This window comes from Canis lupus, chromosome 3 (assembly GCF_048164855.1).
Source record: "Canis lupus baileyi chromosome 3, mCanLup2.hap1, whole genome shotgun sequence".
Classification (NCBI taxonomy): Eukaryota; Metazoa; Chordata; class Mammalia; order Carnivora; family Canidae; genus Canis; species Canis lupus.
This window is the reverse complement of record NC_132840.1, coordinates 84,092,199-84,104,359: the sequence shown is the minus strand read 5'-3', so window position 1 is coordinate 84,104,359 and position 12,161 is coordinate 84,092,199.

Sequence of the window (12,161 nt, the reverse complement as noted above, 5' to 3'; positions counted from 1 at the left end):
CAGGGGCCAAACTGCTGCGCCACCCAGGGATCCCCTGCTGTTAAATTCTTATAGTGAATTCTTGTTTCAGTTACTACTCTTTTCAGCTCCTGAGTCTCACTTGGTTCCTTTTTATAATATCCATCTCCTTGTTGACTTTCCCTACTTGTTCCCACATTGCTCTCTTAATCTTTAGTTTTTGATCCATGGCTTCCTTTAGCTCATTGAGTATAGTTACAAGGGTTGATTTAATGTCTTTGACTAGTAATTTTGATATCTGGGCTTCTTCGGGTATAGTTTCTATCAAATTCTTTTTTTCATTGAATGAGCTTTATATACTTTATATTTATATACTTTATAATTTTTTGTTGAGAAGTTGATATTTTGAGTGTGGTGACTCTGAAAATCAGTTTCTACTCCTCTTAGGATTGCTTTTGAGGCCTTGGCCCTCCATTTGTCCAGTGACTTTTCCATGCTATTTGCAATGACTGTATTTCTTATTGCATGTGGTCACTGGAGTTTCCATCCCATTATCTCTGTGGTCAGTCTGTGATATGATAGAAATTTCCTTACATGTCAAAGTTGAGTAGCCTATCCCTTTATCTGGCATCCTCTGGCTGCATGGGCATTGCTGCAGTTTTTTCCCTAGGTTATTCTTTATGTTAAGTTTTTATTTATTTTTAGTAACCTCTACATCCAGTGTGGGCTTGAACTCATAACCCCGAGAATATGTGACTCTTAAACAAGAGTTTAAACAATAGTTAGTTTAAACAAGAGTCTTAAACAGTAGTTTCCTACTGAGCCAGCTGGGTGCCCCCTCCAGAGGTTATATTCTTTTGACAGAAATTAATAAAGACTGTAGTCACAAGTCAAGGGTATTTAGTATTTCCAAATATCCTTCCCGAAATATTTTTTTTATCAATTTAGACTCCCACCAGTAGATTATGAATACCCATTTTCCCATCTGGCAAATCTTTGCCAAAAAATTAAAAACACTAGAATAGGTTAGTTGGTTAATAGTGCTGGGAACGTTTGCTCTTTATATAGTAAAGGTAAATTGGAGTTCCTACTTTATATATATAAGAAAGTAAGGATTCTACATGGAATAAATATCCAATAAAAAAGGTCTAACTACAAAGCTAATGAGAGAAAATTTAAAATACATTTTTGACATTGGGATGGAGGAAGGACTCCCAAAACACAACACATTAAGAGAGAAATAGAGTTATTTGAACACATTAAAATGAAATGAAAGATTTCTGTTCAACAAAGGAATAGGAAGCTGATAAACTAGAAGATATTTTCTATGACTAAAAGTAACAAAAAATTAATATCTGGCATATCAACCAGAAAAATATGGATACCCAAAGAAAACTAGGAAAAGCATATGCATAGGTAACACACAGAAAAGGAAACTTGACTCACCAATAGGTACAGATAGTTGACTTACGATGGAGTTACATTTCAATAAACCCATTGTAACTTGAAAATATAAATCAAAGATGCATTTAATGCACCTAACCTACTGAATATCATAGGCAGGCTCAGCCTACTTAAACATAGCCAGAACACTTACAGTAGCCTACACTTGGACAAAATCATCTAACACAGAACCTATTTTATAATAAAGTATTGAATCTCATGTAATTTATTGAAAATTCTACTAAAAGTGAAAAACAGAATGGCTCTAAGTGTATTGATTGTTGGCCCTTGTGGCTGACTGAGAGTTGCCCAGCATCTTGAAAGACTATCTTTACTATACAAGCATAGTAGTATATGGCACCATGGTCTCTATTGTTACATGATAATACATATGTAATTTTGTAACTATATATTACATGAAGCCATGTAATAATAAGTGCTGGTAGGATGGAAACCCTAATGCCCTTCTGGTAGAAGTATAAATTGGTGCAGACATTTTGGAGAGCTAGTTTTCTTGAATTTAAGTGTACATATACCTATATCAAGCATATACCAAGCAATTCCATAGTAGAAAAGCTCACACATGAGTACAGAGCAGAAGGAGACCTCAAGAGTAAGTTTGTCACAGTGCCGATTATGGTAGCAAGGAACTAGAGATGTCTTAAGGGCTCATCTAGGGGAAACTAGTAGAGATAAAATGCTTTATATGTATATAATGGAATACTGTCTAGAATTTGGAAAAAATAGACTTGACATATATGTAATAATGTGGATATTTCTCAAAAATATAATGTTGAGCAAAAAAGGGAACCGAATAAGACAAAATGGGGTCTTGAAAGAACCAATAATGATAGCATTTCATAAAAGGAAGAGTATGATCTACTTAAACATGTGCACTTGAGAAAAATACATACCTACATACCTTGAGAAAAATATTATAGGAGAGTTTAAATGTTGAGTGTAAAAAAATAAAATAAAATAAAATAAAATGTAGAGTGTATGGGTGTGTGGTTGCAATAGCTAGACAGAAAATTTAGGGGAAAAAAAGAGGATTTTATGTCCTAGCAATTTAAATAATTTCAAATGGAGCATTTGACATCCACATGCTCAAATACCATTTTGCTGATTAACCATCAGGGAATTTCAACCTAATAAATTCCCATCTTAAAAGCATCTCACTGACTCTTAAATTTTTTAAAAGATTTTATTCTTTAAGTTATCTCCTTATCCAATGTGGGGTCAAACTCATAATCCTGAGACCAAGAGTTGCACAGCTGTATGTGCCACTGACTGAGCCAGTCAGTTGTCCCTAAAGCATCTCACTGATGTTTTATCTGCTTTCCCACAGTAGTTCATTCAACAATGACCCCCCCAGGGGACATATGTATGCTCCAACCCTCTGAAACCTATAAATTGGACCCCACTTGGAGAAAGGATCTTTGTATATGTAATTAAGCTAAGAATCTTGAGATGAGATCACCTGGCACTTCACGTGGGCCTCAATTCAATGACAAATGTCCTTATATAAAACACCCAGGAGAGAGACACAGAGGGAGAAAGAGAAGGTCACATAAAGACAGGCAGAGATAGATTGGAGTTATTGAGTCACAAGCCTAAGGAAAACTTGGAGTCTCCAGAAGCTGGACAAGGTGAGGAAGGAACCACCTCCCTGGAGTCTTTGGAAGAAACATAACCTTGCCAACGCCTTGATTCTTGGACTTCTGGCCTTCAGAACTGTGAGAACAAATATGTGTTATTGTAAGCCGCCAGGTTTGTGGTCATTCATTATGTGGTGATTTGTCCTAGGAAACTAAGACACGCATTGGGCTCATTTTCCCTTTATAGCGTCTCAGCTCTCCCTGTAGGAGAGCAAAACCAGCTTCCTCTCATGGTCCTAAGCACAATGATTTTTTATTTGCTGTGTTTCCAGGGTCTCATCCTCCACCTGTGCTCCGCAAAAGCAGAGCCTGAAGGTGATAGAAGGACATGGCGTTCATTTAAATTGAATCACATACTGAAATGTCACACTCTGTTTATTAGTAAGGTGAATTAGTCAAAAAGAAAGTCTTAGTTTGGTGGGAATAAGCATATAACCTGTAACGTAAATCTCCCTTTTATCGAAGAAAAAGCAGGATTTAGGCTCAGCTCTGAGAGCGGGCAATAGGATCCGGTGAGATACTAATAACATTGGGCTTCACTGAATTTATTTTCATGCTTGGCTATCTTCTATTTATTGTAAGCAATGCCAATTTTTCTTTTAGGCCTATAACAGCAACTTTCCTTTATAAGCAAATGAATCTAAATTGAGTCATGAGTGATTTTAAAGAAACATATTAAGTAAATACCGGTAGAGATAATATAGAGATATGGAAAAGTCTGTGAAGGTGGGAAATACTCTATTACCCCTGGAAGCTTATCAAAGTATTTTTTCCTAAGGGAAGTTCCCTCTCTAAGAAGAATTCCGATGGCAGTACTTTTCCATTTCTGAACTGATTTGATTCATCTCTTGGTTGAATGTGTTTCATTTTCATTTGTTTGCAAGAAGGGCTCATGGATATTATGTTCCCTGAGCTTTTTAGGCTTCACATTGTCTCCTGGCTCTGATTCACAGTAACCTGTCTGGTGAAAAGTTCTTGTGTCCCATGTTCTTTTCCTCAGAGCCTTATGGACATTGTTTTACCGTCTTCTTGCATTAAATGCTGCCAGATTCTCAATGCTCATTGCCCTCTCCCACCTTGCCTCCCACCAGTATCAGTAAATTACTTTTTGTTCTTAGGTACACAAGACCTTTTCCTCTTACTTCATTTGAAGTATAGCAGATGCATTAAGACATGTCTCAGAGTTGAGCATTTTCTATCACTTTTCCCCAGAACCCAATGTATCTCTTTTAATTTCCTGACACAGTTCTTTCTTCCTTTCTAAAAATATTAGTAAATAATTTTCCTGTTTAATGTGTTGTAGTACTTCCTCTGGGGACACGAATAACCATATATTGGAACGTTCTCCTCTACAAATTTATCTTCCTCCTAACCACTTCAATTTTGTTTTTTTTCTGTGCATTTTCTGTGACTTATCCCAAGTTCTTCCAAATTGTGATGGATTTAGTATTTAGATATGTTAATTTTGTTTCTTGCTGTTCCAAAGTTGTTTATTAACTCCGTAATTGTTATTTTGCTCCTCGGTTTTTTTTAAAGTTCTGTTATGACCATTTTTTCATCTCATTTCATTTTCTCATCTGATTACTTTGTCTCAAATAATTTATTTTCCTTATTTTTTTCTAAGTTCAAAACATTCAGTGTAGATTTTCCTGCTGTTTCTTGGGGCTATATTATCTTCTAGAATGGATCCTCTGTTACCCATTTACATTATGTTTCTTCCTTTCTATTTTTGCTTTAACTTCTTGGCATAGTTGCCATGAATTTTATTCTTTCTTTTTCATGAATTTTATTCTTAAAAAGATGTAATATAAGCAGCCCTATCTGCACATCCCATTTGCCTGGATAGAGTGTGAATCAATTTTTCTCGGTGCTCATCTCTACATGTCTGAGTTCTTTGGTCTTTCTTCAATACTGTTTGTTTCTTTTCTTACAATATTTCTTATCTTTAGCAAGTTACTTAAACTTTGTCTCTCAATTTCAATAGTCTATAAAATGGGAATATTATTATAATAGTACTTTACAGGTTGAGCATTAAATGATCTAGAAGGTGCAAAGTGCTTGTCACAGTGCCCGGCATACACTAAGGACTAACATCCCAAGGGAGGGGGGCTTTCATCTCCCCGACTTCCAAATGTTGGGTGCCCATGCAAGCAAGAGGTCCTTAGGCTTCTTCTCTGCCTACACTCTCTTGATGACCTTATCCTCCATTGTCATGTTAATATCATTTACTAGTTGATGACTGTCAAATTTCAGACTTTAGCTTGGACCTCTTGCCTACCTTCTGGGCTTGTATTTCTTACACTTACTTAACATTTCCACTGAGCGTCCAATAGACATCTCAAAGTTAAGATGTGCAAAATCGACTTCCTGATCTCCAGTACCTTCCCTTCCCCGAACTCACTCCCTTGTAGTCTTCACCATCATTGTCAATGGTATCACCATCCTTTCATTTGCTCAGGACAAAAACATGGGAATCATCCTTGACTCGACTCTTTTTTTAATGTACCTCACAATCAACTCAATCTTTCAAAATAGAATCCAGAATCCTAACACTTCTCATCACCTCCACTACCCAACCACTGCCATCAATCACATGCATCATTGTAAATGCCTCCCAAATGGAGCCTCTACTGCTCAACTCTCACCCCCTTCCGCAAGTCTATCCCCAATACAGCAGTGAGTGTGATCTCATTGACATCTAAATAGAAACTATATTCGTCTTCTCTTGAAATACTTCCAATGGCATTTCATGTCACTGGAACAAAGATAAAGCTGGAGTCTTTACAAGATCCTGTATGATCTAACCCTAGCCACCTCACTGAGGAATAACATGTACAATAAATGTGCTCTTTTGCATATATTGAAATGATCATACGGTTTTAAAAAATCTATCAATACAGTAAATTATATTGATTCATTTTCAAATGTTAACCTAACTCTGCATTCCTGGTTTAAACTCCACATGATCATTATCTATTTTTTTTCATTATTTATTTTATTTATCTGTGAATTCTACTTCCCAAAATGCTATTCTTCATTTTCTAGTTTATTAAGATAGCAGCTGAGATAATTAGAGATCTTTGTTTTCTAATGTAGGCATTTAGTACTAATTATTTCCCGCCAAGTACTGCTTTAGCTGCCCTCTACTCATATTGTTTTTTTCACTTTCACCCAATGTTTTCTAATTTCCTTTTTGATCTATTTTACCCCACAGATTATTTAGGAGTCCATTAGTTAGTTTCCACATTTGGGGATTTTCCAGAGAACTTTGTTATTGACTTTGAATTTAATTCCACTGTAGTCAGAAAATTGTGACTTGAGTCCTTTTAAGTATATCAATGGCCCACTATATTATACATCAGGGTAAATGTCAACAAGAACATATGCTTCAGAATTGTCAGATGGTGTGTTCTATAAATGTTTAGGACAGCTTAGTTGAAAGTGTTGTCAAAACTATTCTTACTCATCTCCTGGCTACTTCTTCCATCAATTTTTGAGAGAGGCACTGAAATCTTCAAGTACAATTGTAAACTTTTTTATTGCTCTTGAAATTCAATCAGTTTTTTCTTCACATTTAAAGCTTTGTTATTAGGGGAATAAACATTTAGGATTTGATGTAATCTTTATAAATCTTTGCCATTGTGAAATGACTTTCATTATCCTGGTACCATTCTTTGCTCTGAAATCAATTTTGTCTGATATTAATGTACTCACTTCAACTTTACTTTCGTTAGTGTTAGTATGGTGTATCTTTTGTAATTTATTTACTTTTGACTTATTTGTGTCTTTATGTTTAAAGTAGGTTTCTTGCAGGCAGTGTATAGTTGGGTCTTCCTTTTTAATCCAATATGACAATCTTCTAACTGAATTGTTTGGACAAATTACACCTAATATATTTATTTACTTGGCTGGGCTTAACTCTATAATATTGCTATTTGTTTTTTATTTACCCATCTGTTCCTTCTTTCTTTTTTTTCCCCCTTATTTTCTGTCTTCTTATGAACTACTTTTCAGGATTACACCTTATTTTCTTTGTTGACTATCAGCTTCAACTCTCTGGTATTATTTAATTTCCAAATTATCAGCAACTATATATTCAAGGTTCTACCTTTTAAAAAATTCTCTCCTTTTTTAAAAGATTTTATTTATTTATCCATGAGAGACACAGAGAGCGGCAGAGACACAGGCAGAGGGAGAAACAGGCTCCCTGGAAGGAGCCTGATGTAGGACTTGATCCTAGGACCCTGGGACCACGAACTAAGCTGAAGGCAGATGCTCAACCACTGAGCCATCAGGTGTCCCTAATTCTTTCCTTCTGGGGCTCATCCACCAACTGTGGGTCTTCAGAAGTGTTTATTACTGGCCAGCATCATTAAATACATTGTTTAGTTCAGCTGACATTTTAAAATTAAGGCTTCCTCAGTAAAAGAAGTTGTACGTTGTCTTAAATTCTGGCACAAGCTCCTTACCTCATAGTGGACTGATCCTTTGTGCAGTACTGTTCTAGATATTGTAGAAATAAGCACAGGGGCAGTTCTGTCTTGGCAAGGCCAGAAAAGCCAGTAAAGCTGGTGTGACACAGACTGAGCCTCAAGATGACTGGCTGTTCATCAGCTGGATGAACAGGAAAGAACATTTTGGGTGTTACAAGCCTGTTGAGGGCACTTGTCCTCTTCATCTTGGTGGCTTCAGAACAGTCCCTGAGACATAATACATGCTGAATGAGTGCCTATAAAATTGAACTGAACATATACAGGTAAATAATGTCAGAAAAGGCCAGAGGAAGAGGGAAAGGTAGCTTAATGGAGGCTGGAAGTATAGGGTCAGAGATAATGAGAGAGAAATAGGAAAGAACCAGATGTGGAAGGCCTTGTCAGACATGTTATGAACTTCACACTTTCCCCTAAAACTTATATAAGGTTGTTTGAAGGGTTTCAAGTATGATATGACAAGATCCCTCAGAAGATCCCTCTGAGTACACTGTAATGGGTGGTTCAGAGTGGGCTACATTGCAAGCAGAGCAACTACATCACAAGCCCTCACAATAGTTCCTGGGGAATATGGTAGTAATCCGAGCAAAGACTGGCTTCTCACCAAGGGTGGTTCATTTCTGCCTGTAGGCATTGATTTGTTGAGAACTCTCATAACTCTGACCCCATAGAATACTCAAAGGTTTAGGTAGCGACCAGTAGCTTGCTCTCTCCTTCTGGACCCAGTGAGCCCCTGCCTAACTTGATCTGCATGTTTGTAATGAAGGAGTGAACAACTCATGGGGCCATAGAGGAAGAGGAGGAGATGGTGTCAGCTAACTATGCACTATTGACATTCCCTGCTCCCCAAAGAGTTTATGTTCACCCAAGACCTTGTTTCTGAACAAAATGAAAGACAGCCAATACTTGCCATTCTAAGAGCTCTTTCTGGACACAGAAGTCATACTCTGGGTCCCTACCCCATACCTCATCTCCCTCACATTCAACCTCCATAACACTTCAGAACGTAAATCTCCTTTACAGATTCCTTTCCTGCAAGCCTTGTTATTTCTGAAGCAGCAGCAGTGTGAGGGAAACAAGCATCTGATTCACAAAGTTTGCAAGAGACAAAAAGGGAAGAAGAGACAATACCAATGATAATAATAATAGAGAAAACACAACCAAGAGGAAAACTGCCTAATACTGACATACAACAGTCAATTAAATGTGTCATGTGTGTCTTTAACTTCAGCATAAGTGCAGATGGGGAAGCTATAGATGTATACAGGCTCATTTGCAATTCATTTTCTAGATGAACAACTGGCTCCTGGCCACATTTCCCTGTCCTAGATAACAAACAAATCTAAACTTCTCCAAAGGCTCAGTCTCTGCTATCTTATCCAGCATCCTGCTATCACTCCCCCCGCCCTCCACCGGCCAATATCCAGGGATTTGAAAAAAAAAAAAAAAATGAAATGATTTGTTCACGTTGTCTTTTTTTTAAAAAAAAAAAAAAGATTTTTTTTATTTATTTGAGAGAGAGAGAGAGAAACAAGCAGGGGGAGCAGCAGGTAGAGGGAAAGGAAGAAGCAGGCTCCCCATAGAGCAGGGACAAGGCTCACTCGCAGGACCCTGGGATCAATGACCTGAGCCCAAGACAGACGCTTAATCAACTGAGCCACCCAGGTGCCCCTATTCACTTTGTCTTGATCAATTTTCTTTTAATTCTATGGGAGAAAGGAATGAAAAAAAATCAATAGAGTTAGCTGAAGTTACATAATGAATAATGAGTGTCCAATTACAGGATATTTCCCTTTCTAAATAGATTTATTATTATCATTAAAAGCTATTAAATTTGATACTCTAGAGAGCAGTACTGTCCAATAGGAATCTAAAGTGAGCCATACTAATAGTTTAAAATTTTCTAGTAGTCTTATTTAAAAAGTAAAAAGAAACAGGAGAAATTAATTTTAATGCTATATTTTAACCTGATATATAAAAAGTATTATCATTTCAACATGCTATTAATATAAGAACTACTAATGACATATCTTAGATACTTTTTCATACTAATAGTCTAATATATCTGGTGTGTAGTTCATGTTTACAGGACATCTCAATTAGAACTAACCATAGTTCAAGGGCTCAGTAGACACATGTGACCAGAGGCTATCATATTAGAAAATGCAGCTCTAAAGATAATTGGGTAATTGGCTTCTCCAAAGGGTTCTAACTCAAAGCCTAAGGAACATGTATACTTGCTTTCCTATGACTTTTTTCAACAACTGAATGCATGGTTCTGGTGGGACAAAGGGCAGGGATAGGGTGAGAAGTAGAGGAAGGAGATACTGAGCTCAACTCATCCAATCTCTAGGGATGTCCTGGTGTCAACCTCAAACGACCTTGGCAAGAGCCTGCTGTCACAGATGCCACTAAGTCAAAGTCTAGAAAATGGAAACCTAGGGGCAGTGGGGCAGATGAGGCCCAACTCATAGTCCCACTAGTGGCTCTGTAGCACTTTTCTTAGCTAATTCCAGAACTTTCTAGTTTGTGTTTCCTGCTATTGGCCTATAATGATCCTCAAGAAGAATTAAGAGCCTCATAAAAGATGAGAGCTAAGAGAGGTTTTAGAGGTCCTTTGGTGTAATCTCCTCACTTTATAGTCAAGGGCAGCAAGATCCAGAATGTCAAGGACTTGCCAGAGGGGACATAACTGGCTAGAAGCATAGCCTCTCTTTACCTTGAGAAACTCAGGCTAGGATCTATTCCCATGCACTGGACAGATGCAAGAATGTGCTCAGCTGGAGCAATCCATCGCTATGTTCTTTAGGCCTTTGAGGGCCCAGTACATCCAGGAAAAGACAAGTATTGTAATTAGTGCAGGTTGGATTAAAGCACCTGGATGTCCTATGTGTTGAGAAACTCTCAGGATAAAAATCAAGTGTTGGGAACATTGATATATAGACCAGGAAAGATGGGCAAGTGCTAGGAGACAGAGGTACTAACGTGCTCCCCTCCTAGTGTCCCGCACTAATGACCAAAAGTCTGAATGGTTCAGATAAAAGACAAGTTGTCAGGCTTGTTAGAATAGCAGGACCCAAGGATATCCTGCCTATAAGAAATGTACTCAAATACAAACAAAATGTACTCAAATATAAAGAAAAAAATGTTACTGAAATCAAGATCCCAAAGAGATATCTGCACCCTTATGCTCCCTGCAGCATTATTCACAGTGGCCAAGACATGAAAGCAAACTAATGTCCGTGGAAGGAAGAATGGATAAAGAAAATGTAGTACACACCTACAATATACAGTATGCCTACAATAGCATTCAGCCTTAGAAAAGAAGGAAATCCTGTCATCTGTGACCACAGGGATGAAACTGGAGGACGTTATGCTAAGTGAAACAAGCCACACACCGAAGGGCACGATATCGTGCACATAAGGAATCTAAAATAATCAGACTCATAGGAGCAGAGACTACAATGGTGGTTGCCAGAGCCTGTGGGTGGAGGGGGGGGGTGGAGGGAGGAGGAAGCAGGCCGGTAGTAGTCAAAGGGCATAAAGTCTCACTTATATAAGGTGAACAGCACCTAGAGACCTACTATACAGCACAGAGCCTACAGGTAATACTGTATACTTAGAATTTGCTTAGAGAGTAGATCTTAGGCTAAGTGTTTGTAAGAATACTGTAACACAGAATAACAATAATGATAATGATAATAATAATAATGTAGAGGGCAGGAGGAAACCTGGAAGTGATAGGTTTATGGCACAGACCAAGTTTCATAGGTATAAACTTCTGTCCAAAAGCATCAAGTCATATACATGAAATATATACAGCTTTTTATATGCCAGTCATAGCTCAATATAATGTTATTTTTAAAAAGGAGACACCTGAGTGGCTCAGTCAGTTGAGCGTCTGACTCTTGGTTTTGGCTCAGGTCAGGATCTCGGGGTCATGAGATCAAGCCCCGGCTAGGGCTCTGGGCTCAGGGAGGAGTCTGCTTAGGATTGATTCTCTCTCCCCCTCTCCTTCTACCCCTCCTCCTGCTCACTCACGCACACACTCTCTCTCTAAAATCAATAAATCAATCTTTAAAAAAAAATAAAAAAGGACGTTCAAACTAAAAGCCTGGAGAAATAGATCCCAGGCACACATTCCTCATGGGAGTGCTGGGCTGGTTATATTAATAACAGACGAAGTAGATTTCAGGACAAAGGACTATTACCAGAGATAAAAAGAGATGTTTCACAATTATAATGGTGCAAATTAGATTTTAAAAAGCATAATTCTAAATATCTATGCACCTCACGACAGAGTTTCAAGATCCATTTGGCAAAATCTGACAGACTGAAGAGAGAAATGGTAAATCCACAATTATGGTTGGGGGCTCTTCTCTCAGTGACAGAACAAGTAAACAGAAAATCACTGAGCATGTGGGAGCCCTGAGAGGGCTAGCCACGAACTTGACTGGATTGACATTTTTATTTTTTTATTTTTAATTTTTTTCGGATTGACATTTTTAAAACAATACATCCAACAGTGGCAGGATACACATCCTTTTTTTAGTACACATGGAATATTCACCAAGATCAATTATATGCTGGGCTATAAAACATTTCTTAATAT